Source organism: Macrotis lagotis, chromosome 7 (assembly GCF_037893015.1).
Source record: "Macrotis lagotis isolate mMagLag1 chromosome 7, bilby.v1.9.chrom.fasta, whole genome shotgun sequence".
Taxonomy (NCBI): Eukaryota; Metazoa; Chordata; class Mammalia; order Peramelemorphia; family Peramelidae; genus Macrotis; species Macrotis lagotis.
This window is the reverse complement of record NC_133664.1, coordinates 80,572,100-80,584,250: the sequence shown is the minus strand read 5'-3', so window position 1 is coordinate 80,584,250 and position 12,151 is coordinate 80,572,100.

The window sequence follows — 12,151 nt, the reverse complement described above, 5'->3', positions numbered from 1 at the left end:
GAAAAATTGTTTCAGAGATGAATACCCCCACAAAAAAAACACACCATAAAGTTCCAGGCTTATCCCTGGGACCTTAAAAAATATGGAAGATGATTGGTAATTTGCTCATGGTCTTAGTTTAATCCTGTACCTAATTTTGAATTCAGAAAACAGAATACAGGCTCTTGCAGGACCTCAGGGAATTCCTAAGAAAGCTTCATAGAACTGTTGCTTAGTGAAGGGAGCAGAACTAGGAGAACATTGTACACATTGACAGCAACATCGTGAGATGTTCAACTGTGATGGACACAGCTCCTCTCAGCAATTCAAAGATTAAGGACATTCCTCAGACAATGGACAATGCCAGAGGGGAAAAAAAATCACAGAATGTGAATGCATACTATATTTACTTTTTAAAACTTCTCTTATGCTTTTCTTCCTTTGTTGTGTTCTTTTTTTCTTTCCCTTTTGTCCTAATTCCTCTATGACTAACATGCAAATATGTTGAACACAAATGTACCTGTACAACTTTTACTAGATTGTTTGTTGCCATGGGGAGGAGGTAGAAAAATGTGGAATTCATCAATTGTCAAATGGATGCATGTTGAAAATTTGCTATTGCATGTAATTGAAAAATAACATAAAATTTCAATTAAAAAAGATTCATGAATAACTAAAGGCTATGAAAATTGAATTTATCTAGAAAAGTGAAATTATATATCATATATGTATATAATTTCCCCATCTTTTTTCTTAATGATTTCACTATAATTCTATAATGAAGATGATAATAACATAATGAGTTATATTTTAACAGATTATTTCTATTTTGATTTCATCAGTAACACATTATGGACAAGAAGTTGTCCTTAGATGTAGGAAGACCTGGTTTCTGGACCATCTTCTGACTCTTTCAAACTATGTAACATTGTGCAATTTGCTTAACCTTTCAATATTTAAAATACAACTGCTTAAATTACAGCCCAGAAGGGAGGTTCTGTATTTCTCAGTAGAAAGTTCCTAGACTGATGACATTTTGGGTCCTATTGAAAGGAAAACAAATCCACACACAACCAGTATCATAATGGGCATTCTCTGCATGAGTATGGTTAGGATTTTTCCTATACAGCTATTATTCATATCTTAACTATAAATTATTCAGAGAGAAGCTCTTCTAACTTCATCTTCTTCCTGATTTATCTTCATTATATCAAACCTGGTAAGTAAAACTCATTTCTTATTTTTGTATAGAGAGAATATGTTATACATTCATACATAATTGTACATGTAAAGCACATGTACACTCAATATTTATAATTTATTATATTTGCAGGTACATGTAGATATGTGTAAATTTTGCACCCCTCTACAGGACATTATTTAGATGCATTCATCATGATTATGTAGGACCTGAGTGAGCATATATGCATTTGTATTTTAGTAAATGATAGATATGAATATGATAGTATAGTTTGTAGTGTACAATTGTTTGTATGTGTAATCTATATTCATAATATCTTTGATATACTCTGAATATGTATGCATGTGTGCTGTGATTCTTCTGCAAAATGTAGGATGAATTGGATATTTTTATGTTGCAGTATGTTTAACTAGGTGGTATAATAAATAGAGACTCCTGTCTGAAGTTAGGAAGACTTGAATTCAATGTAGCACCTCTCACTAATAAAGTGTGGGATCGCAGACAAGTCCCTTAATCCCTATTTACTGCAGTTTATTCAACTATTAAATGGGGGATATTAACAACACCTATCTCCCAAGGTTTTACTAAGGTCTAAATGCCTGAATATTTGTGTTAAAATAGGGTCTGACACATAGAATTTTATAAATCTATTTACATGTGTGTTTGCATGTATTATGCATAATACCAACAAACATTTATTACTACTATGTGTAGAGGATTGTATTAGGTACTAGAGTGGAATGACAAAAGTGAAACAGCCTCTATCTTTTGAGGAACTGACACTGTATTTGGTATCAGTGTGTTGTATATATGTGTTTACATGTATTTATGTGTACAAAATAGTTACAAGAGATTTGGTGGTAAAATACTTTTGGCTCAGGGAAATTAGGAAAGGCTTCATGTAGAATGTGATCATGGGCTGACACTTGAAGGTAGATAGAGATTCTAAAGGGTCAAATAATACATTCAAGACATGAGGCAGATCTTATATAGGACAGAGATGGAAAATAGAACATATGTTTGAGGACCAGGGAGAAGATCTGTATGAATGGATGTTAGAATCCTAAAGAGAGGAATGTGTCATATATGGGTTGGAAAGGGTTTTAAAAACAAAACAGGAGTATATACTTGCTGCAATAAGTAATGGGGGAGTATAGATGGTTTGTCATTATTATTGTTAAGTTGTTGTATATGTTTTTAAAATAGGGGACTGACTTGGTCTGACCTGTTTCCAAAAAATCTCTTTCACAGCAATGGCAGTGAGATTATAGTTTGAAGGTAGGAAAACCAATTGGAATGCTCTATTACAGTATGTCAAGTTAGAAATGATGAGGACATGAACTAATGCGTTTGCTTTTGGGGTTGAGAAAAAAAAGGAACAAATGTGGAAGATTTTCTGTCAGTCTGAACAACATTTGACAATTTTGGGAAGATTATTGGTAACATAAAAATAAGAAATGAGGATTAGATAGAAAGATAGATGTAGATATCATACATATAAACATTCATTCACATATATACCCACTCTATAATATGTATATATATGTATTATACACAGTTGCATATCCATAATAATCTTATGTATATGTGTATACAGACATACACATACAAAATTTCGTTCACCAAACCCCAGCCCTAGGCATTCAGGATACTCTTCTATACCCCCCCCAAAAGAAAAACATAACCAGAATAGGTCTTTTCTAAAGTCAGTAGTATATAGTATTCAATTTCACGGACTTTTAATTGAGGCTGATAAATCTAAGAAATATAAAAGTTAGAATAAAGACTCCAATTTGACCCTTAGATGTGAAGATGAAATAGGTGGGAAAAGATTCTGAGCTTCAACCACAAATGAACACACTAATTCATTGAACTTAAGGATATGTGCAATCTGTTAGGTCTCTTGCATGTGGGTGGCTGTGAACAGAAAAAAAATCTGTTTCAGCCAAGATCTCTGTAGAAACATTAAATACAAGCTAACCAGGTTCTTTTACCTGAAGGATTTGTAATTTGGGAATAACATTTTGTCACAGTTCCTACTCACTACCATATAACCACTTGACTATTCCATTTTTCATTTCTCTATCAGCTTTTGGCTGGATAATTTGCATTTTCTTTAGGGTTTATAATTTTCTCTAAAAAAATAACCTATTCACTTCAACTGATGTCATTGCTTACCTTTCACTGAAGCTATTAATATTCCCACATGCTCTTATATCTAGAATTTTGGATGATTTTAAGAGTGAGCATTAGAATAGCTGTCTTCCTCCTGCTTCTAGTTCATTTACTTTAGTGCAGCTACATGACACGGTGGACAGAGCACTGGCCCTGAAGTTAGGAGGATCTGAGTTCAAATCTAGTCTCAGAAATTTACTTAACTGTGTGACTTTGGGCAAGTCATTTAATCCTCATTGCTTTGCATCCAGGACCATCTCCAGTAGTCCTGATTCATATCTGGTCACTGCACCACATGACCCTGGAGGAAAAAGTGAGGCGGGTGATTTAGCACAGCCCCCGTCATTCCAATCCAATTTATATGCTTGTCATGGAATCATCTCCCTGATGTCATGGTCTTTGAGAACAAAGGACAGAAATCAGTCGCATTTACCCTAGCTTTTCTTTCCTTGTATCTAAATTTTCTTTCCAGATATTCTATGTGAACCGTTTTATTGTGGGAAAAGACTAGGTTGGGGAGTGACCGAGTCAGTGTTCAGATTCTGAATCATATTAAAATATAAACTGTAAATTGGGAAATGTTTAACAGAATAAAAATATGTGTTTTTAAGTCACTATATTGCCCATGGAGATCCTTATGCATTGATTTTTTTGCCCCACTGGAATTTGACATCAGCTTCCTAGAACAATTGTTTTTGAGGGAGGGGTATGTGATCCTCCAAATCATTCTGTTAGCCTGAGTCAAGATAGGATGATGAGAAGAAGAATAGAATAGGAATGTAAAATGTTATCTATGCATGGAAAGAAGAAAGAAAAAATATGTGAAAAGGAAAAATGGAGAGGGAAGAGAGGACAAACAATTAAAAAACATGAAGCAGATATGTAATATAATAGAATAGAGGTAGATGGTATCTTAGGCATCACTTAGGCATCACTTGTCCTTTAACAAAGGGAGAAATTGAGTTTTCAATATGATAAATACCTTTTTCATGTTGTGGAGATGGAGGGAAGAAATACTTATTAAACACCTACTCTACACCAGGAAATATAATAAAAACTTTGAAAATATCTCATTTGAACAGCAGAATAGTCCTCTAAAGTAGTTGTTACTATTTATCATAATTATATCAGTTTGCAGGTGAGGAAATTGAGTACCATAACTAGTAAAGATATAATGCTGGATTTAAACTCAGGTCTCCCTGATTATATTTCCATCATAAACAAGTAAGAGGGATGAAGGTTTGTCCATTAGAAAATTTGATGATGAATTGCTAGCACATAGGCTAATAAAATTATATATGGACACTGACAATATAAGGTAAAAGAACCTGGTGGTAAGAGTGAGGTAGATGGTACAACTCAGCCTAAGCATTCTGAGGATCTTAAGATGAAGAAAGGTGATGATCTGTATAGCCTGAGTACACAATTCACAATTTAAAATGTGATAAATGACAGTCTCTAGCATATCTAATTTAACCAGCATAACCTCGATGTAAACTTCTAGGAGGAGTGAAAAGAGGTGCTATATAAGTGAAGATGGCTGGGTTGCAGTCCCTTTCATTGGACAGGAACTTCAGAGACTTTCTTTTTTTCTGGATATTCCTATTTTTGAAATTCTTGCAGAAGTTGGGTTTTGCTGAGGACTAATTCACCTGTTGACCTCAATCCTCTGTGTTTCCTTTGACTATGAAAATTCACCAGGCAAGTAAATATCCAGAATAAACCATCCATCAAGAATTTTTGGACTTTTTGGTCTGCTTGAGTATATAAGTCACAATTGTCCTCAATATTATTTAAAGATAAAGTTATTGAAAAACAACACTATTAAAGACTAAGTTCTTATCAAAAGAGCCCATGATCTCTGAAAAGAATCAGGAGGGATGAGAAAGTGTTTCAAGAGAGTGAATGTGGCTTATTTGAGGTCACAGGATCATCTGCATCCAAACTCTTTAGAGCTCTTTATGCCTCAGATTTCAGCCAGCTCATTAATTTTTTTCTGGACTATTTGTTCATAATTTTAGAGGTGAAATCATTCTTTAAGGACATGTAATCATACTGTGAAAAAATAGGATATAAATTTGAAGTATTTTGCTTATGGGTCATATAAGTGTAAGAATTAGGACTTAAAGCTAAGACTTCAATTTTCTTTCCACTGTGCTATCTACATAAACAAAATAGTAGGGGATGAGGAGAATGGGTCCTACATTCACATCTAAGTGACAATACTAAGCTAAAGACACATTCCTACTTTTCTCCATCCTTTAGGTGCCCTGGGTTCATTTTCCTGGGCTCACCTATCTTAGAAAAACTTGATTTCCTAGGAATGAAACCACTCCAATTCAGATTTCTGGAGTTTTCTGGCCCTGGTTTAAGGGGTTCTCTCCTGAAAGGGAAAAGGGAACAAGAAAGTACCCAAATATGAATCAAGTACTTCTTAATAGTAAAACAGAATGCTAACCAGTTAGAGGTTACTATGCCATCTTAATTCAGACATTTCTTTTTCATTCTGTAATATTTTATTCTAAATTCTAAAATGAATTACAGAATATTGTTTATGATGCATGTATTTCTTCTGTTAGTAAGATGAATAAGATCCCTTCAGTTGAATTAAGATTAAAAGACCAGATTCCTTAATGAAATTTTGAGGTACGGATAGTATCATTTTATGATATAGTTGAAAACACTTGGAAGATCATTTACCCAATCCTTTCAATTCACATAAAAGGAAACTGATTTTCAGGAAATTGGAGCATTTTTCCTCAGGGAAACATTATGAATGAACTAACTTGAACTAGAATTGCCAATCTAGTGCTTTTTTCACTGTGGTAGACTGCCCATGCAATTGCATTCTCTTATTTGAATAATTGTGTTTGTGTGTTTGTGTCTCTGAATACTGCAAATTTTACTAATATTCTTGGTAATAGCATTTAAGATTAAGCAATATAATATAAGGACTCCATTTTAAGAGAAGAGATCAGAAGTCCTTAATTGAAGTATTTTATTGCTAAGAAACAGTGCCTCAAATGTGGGACAAGACTGGATTTCCTAATTCATGGTTTTCATGACCAGATGGCATCTTTGGATCTCACCAGCCTGCAATGAGCACATATGCAGTTTAACTTGGTGATGTAGTGATTTCAGCTTTCTAATATCCACCATAATGAAGTTAAGTTTTTTTTTAAAAACTTTGTTGATTTATGATGGAGAAAAATTTCATTCTGGCATGGACAAAATGTAGAACCTTGTCATTCTACAATTACTCCAAAGTAAACTTTGTTATGATTCCCACTTATTTCCAACTATTAAAAAAACTGTTCTATCTCACTAATTTTATCTTGCAGCATCTTCCAGGCTCAAATTGACAGTAAATTTGGAAAATGTATATGGCACAAGTTATCCTTCCTTTTATTTTAGTGTATAGCTTTTATTGCCTTGGGGAAAAAGTACAGTTGGATCAAAAATCCTACAAAAATTATAGCTAATTTTCTGTTTAATAACATTAGAAGTAAAATAAGATTGTTAAGATGATTGGAAAGGTAGTGTTTAATTGGGTATTATTATTATTATTATTATTATTATTATTATTAACTTAAGAATGATTTAGCTGATGTTTATCTAAAAATGCTACAATATTAGAAATCAGTGACTAATTTTTATTTAGATGAATTGTTTCAACAAGTTAGTTGTTTTTAAAACATCTTGGCATCCTGCAAAGACATTGTAAAATTCATTCCAAGAATTTTGGAAGGGGGGAAGGAATAGACTATAGCATTATAAATGCTTCATTAGTATGAATAGTTGAAGTGTTTCATTTCTTACCAATTATGCTATTTTAAATGAGGCCTGCTCTGTTCTCAAATGTTTTAAAAATTCTCTAGTTATGGAGAAATTGGACATTCCTTCCATTAAGATTGTGATTAGGGTACATTGAAATATAACAATTTTGAAACAGAATTTACTATCAGTAAGCATGCCTCACATTGGAGGCATCCTTAAGTGGAAAAGTTACAGGGTAGGAAAGCAGAGCTGATAAAAGTGAGGTGAAAAAGAAGCAGCCCTCTTAGGCTCTTATTCTCTTTTTGGGAATACATTCTGAAAATATTGCTACTGTCATTAAAAAATAAATTTACTATTTATTTTTAACTCATTTGAAAACATTGACTTTCAAATTTTCGAGTTCCCTTTTGAACCTCTCTCATGCATTGAGAAAACAAAAATATGGTATTAATTTCATGTTGGAAATAATGGAAAATTTGCAAAAATAAAAATAAAGAGAAAACATATGCTTCAATTTACTTTCAGACTTTGTCAGTTTTCTCAGTGAAAGTGGATAACACTTTTCATCATAAGTTCTTTGGTACAAAATAACTACTTTACTTTAGGAAAAAACAGTAACAAAATTCATCTGGAGAACAAAGGGGCAAGAATAGCAATGGAACTGATGAAAAAAATGTAAAGGAAGGTGGCCTAGCTTTACCAGATCTAAAACTATACTATAAAGCAGCAGCCACCAAAAGTGCCTAGTCCTGGTTAAGAAATGGAGTAATGTATCAGTGGATTAGAATAGGTTCAAAAGAAATCTCAGTAAATGATTATAGCAGTCTACTATTTGATTAAATCAAAGACATGAACTTAGACATAAAAAGATTAGGAAGTGATCTTATCTCAATTCATACTTTAGTTAACTTGGGGTTTTAGTCCAGTGATTGGGGTGCTAAAAGGACAGTGGGGTGTCCCTGATACTCCATGTGAGGAGGGCTTAGGGCTATGAAGGAGTACTATAGAGACAGAGGGTGAGAGTATACTTATAAAAGTTAGACATGAAAACATCCTGAAGAAATATCTTTTTCTTGAAGCTTTGGCTACAATTAGAAGCAAGATGCATTGGGGGCAGGAGTCCAAATGCTTCATGAACTGATTTGATTTTGTAGAATGCTTTGGCTCATGAGGATTGTAGGTTGATGGAGGATACTTGAAAAAGGAGGTAATATAAAAAGTGATTATAATTTGATGTGATCCATGACTCTTGAGCAGTGTATTTCTAATGAGACAGAAGAGGGGAGAGTACCTAGTGACTATGAGGCAATTTTTCTTATCAATCAATCAATCAATCTTTGATTGACAGTACTTTGTTATGACTACTATCATGGCAGATAAAAGGAGTGTATTTTCACAATGGGCATGTAAGTACAAGACAGGGTTAAAACAATAAAAACATAAAAAGAAGAACTTTATAGGAGAAGGCTAGGAGGCATTAGTGGATAAATAATACCAGGTGAAAAGGCACAAAGACCTATTTCTGCAGAGGGAAAGAAGTGAGGATGATTGAGTAAATTCTAATCAATAGACTTGACCCAGAGATGGAATAAGATACTTTCCCAAATGAATTTAAAAATCTATCCTGCACTGCAAGAAAGTAGGGGAGGGAAAGGGAAAGAAAAAGGGAAAAAGTAAGAGATAAATGGGAAAGCAAAAGGTATAAATGAAATTAAAAAAGCAAGTTATAATTTAAAAGGAAAAACAAAGAGAAAAGGGAGTAAGACATAGAAGAAGAGGAATAAATGGAAGGGAAAGAGAAAAGACTGGGGAAATAACATGGAGATGAATAAAGAATTAATAATCTTAATTGTAAATGTGAATGGGATGAAAACAGAAGCACAGAATGGATTAAAAACCACAATCATACAATAGATTGTTTACAAAAACACATTTGAAGCAGAAGGATGCACACAGTTTAAAGGTAAAAATTTGGAGCAAAATATATTATGCTTCAGTAGAAGTAAAAACAAATCTGGTAGTGATCCTGATTTCAGATAAATCAAAGGGAAAAATAGATCTCATTAAAAGTGATAAGAAAGGAAACTACATCTTCTTTTATACATTTCTTTTTTTAAGTTTTTTTTTGCAAGGCAAATGGGGTTAAGTGGCTTGCCCAAGGCCACACTCTGCTAGGTAATTATTAAGTGTCTGAGACCAGCTTTGAACCCAGGTACTCCTGACTACAGGGCCGGTGCTTGATCCACTGCACCACCTAGCCGCGCCTTTATATTTCTTTTTAGAAAGATTTTATTGATTTTGAGGTTTACAAAATTTCCCCCATTCTTGCTTTCCCTTCCCCCACCCCCCACAGAAGGCATTCTGTCAATCCTTACATTGGACACTACATCTTCTTAAAAGGCACCAAAGTCAAGGAAGGTATACAATAATTAAATATATAGTGTTCAAATTCTTAGAGGAGAAGCTTAATGAATTACAAGAAAACATAAAGAGCAAAGCCATAATAATGGGGGACCTCTACCACCCTCTTTCAGAACTAAATAAATCAAACCACAATGGAAGTTAGGAAGGTGAATAAAATCTTAAAAAATAAATATGCTAGATCTCTGGAAAAAAATTGAATAGGGATATAAAAGAATCAACCTTTTTCTTGCAGTACATGGTATCTATTATAAAATTGATCATACACTAAGATGTAAAAAATTACAATATAATGCAGAAAGGGAGGAATAATGAATGCATACTTTTCAGACCATGATGCAATAAAAATTACATGTAATAAAGGGAAATGGAAGGAAAACCCAAACTTGATTGGAAACATAGCTTAATTTTAAAGAAGGACTGGATCAAAAAGCCAATTAAATAGATAAACTTTTGGTTAATGTGATAAAAAAAAAGATAGTCAAATTACCAGTATCAAAAACGAAAGGATGAACTAGCCATCCAATGAGGAGGAAATTAAATTTGGAGCTACTTTGTCAAACTATATGCCAAAAAAATTGATATCCTGAATGAAATGAATGGATATTTACAAAAATATAAACTGCCCAAATTAACACAAGAGGGAATAACATACTTAACCCCATTACCAAAAAATAAATTAAAGAAACGATCAATAAATTCCCTAAGAAAAATTCCTCCATGTCCAAATGGATTTACAAGTGAATTCTAGCAAACATTTAAGGAACACTTAATTCCTATTCTACATAAACTATTTAAAAAAATAAGTTCTGTCAAATTCATTTTATAATACCAATATGGTACTCATACCTAAATGAGGAAGAATGAAAACAATCCCTAATGAACATTGATGCAAAAATCTAACATAAAATTTTAACAAAAAGATTACAGCAAATTATTACTAAGATAATATACCATGACCAGGTAGGATTTTTACCTGGTAGGCAGGGATGTTTCAATATTAGGAAAAAACTCAACATAATTGAGCATATAAACAGCAAAAGCAAAAGAAATCATATGATTATCTCAATAGATGCTGAAAAAGCCTTTTACAAAATACAACATCCATTCCTATTAAAACTAGAAAGAATAAGACTAAATGGAGTTTTTCTTAAAATAATAAGCAGGAACTATTTAAAAGATCAACAAATGGTAAGCTTAATTGAGATAAAATAGCACCATTTCCAATAAGATTGGGAGGAAAGAAGGACATCCATTATTGCCATTATTATTCAATAGATCATTCAAACTGTTAACTTTTGCAATAAAAAAATAAAACTAAATTGAAGAAATCAGAACTGGCAAGGAGGAAGCAAAGTTTTCAATCTTTGCAGATGATATGCTAATATATTTAGAGAAACTGAGAAAATCATCTTAAAAACTACTTGAAACTATGAACAAATTTAGCAAAGTAGCAGGATATAAAATAACCCACAAAACCATCAGCATTTCTATATATATAAGAAACAAAGCTGAAAGGCAAGAGATAGGAAGAGAATTTCCATTTAAAGTAACTGAAGACAAAATTAAATACTTGGGAAACTATCTCCCAAGGCAAACTGAGAAACTGTATGAACAGAATTAAAAAGCATTTCTCACACACAAAAACATCAGATTTAAACAACAGGGGAAAATATCAATTGTTCATAGAAACGTTGAACTAATATAATAAAAATGACAATTCTACACAAATTAAATTACTTATTCAGTGCCATACCAATCAAACTACCAGATAAACTATTTTACTGAGTTAGAAAAAAAGTAACAAAATTCATCTGGAACAATAAAAAGTCAAAAATATTAAGGGAACTGATAAAAAAAATGTAAAGGAAGGTAGCCTAGCTCTAGCAGATGTAAAACTATACTATAAAATGTCAGTCATCAAAACTGTCTGGTACTGGTTAAGAAATAGAGTAATAGATCAGTAGATTAGGATAAATTCAAAAGAAACCGTAGTATGTGACTATAGGAATCTACTGTCGGATTAACCCAAAGACATTGGCTTCTGGGACAATAACTCACTATCTGATAAAAATTGTTAAGAAAACTAGAAAAAATATGGCAAAAATCAGGCATAGGCCCACAACCTAAAACAAAATAAGATCAAAGTGGGTACAGGATTTAGACATAAAGGGTGACACCATAGACAAATAGACCAAAAACATACTCTATCAGATCTATGGAAAGGGGACAAATTTATGACCAAATATTGTACATTAAAAATTGCAAAATGAGTGATTTTTACTATTTTAATATATATTTATATATAAAAACTATTAGTCTTTACACTAATAACATAAATGTTGCCAAAATTAGAAGGAAAGCAGAAAGCTGGAAAACAATCTTCACAACTAGAAGTTCTGATAAAGGTCTCATTTCTAAAATATATAGAGAACTGCATCAAATGTATAAAGTTTCAAGGCATTCCCTAATTGATAAATGGTCAAAAGATATGAATATATAATTTTCAAATGAATAAATCAAAGCTATATATAATGATATGATAAACTGCCTCAAATCATTATTGATTAAAGAAATGCAAATTACAACAACAATGAT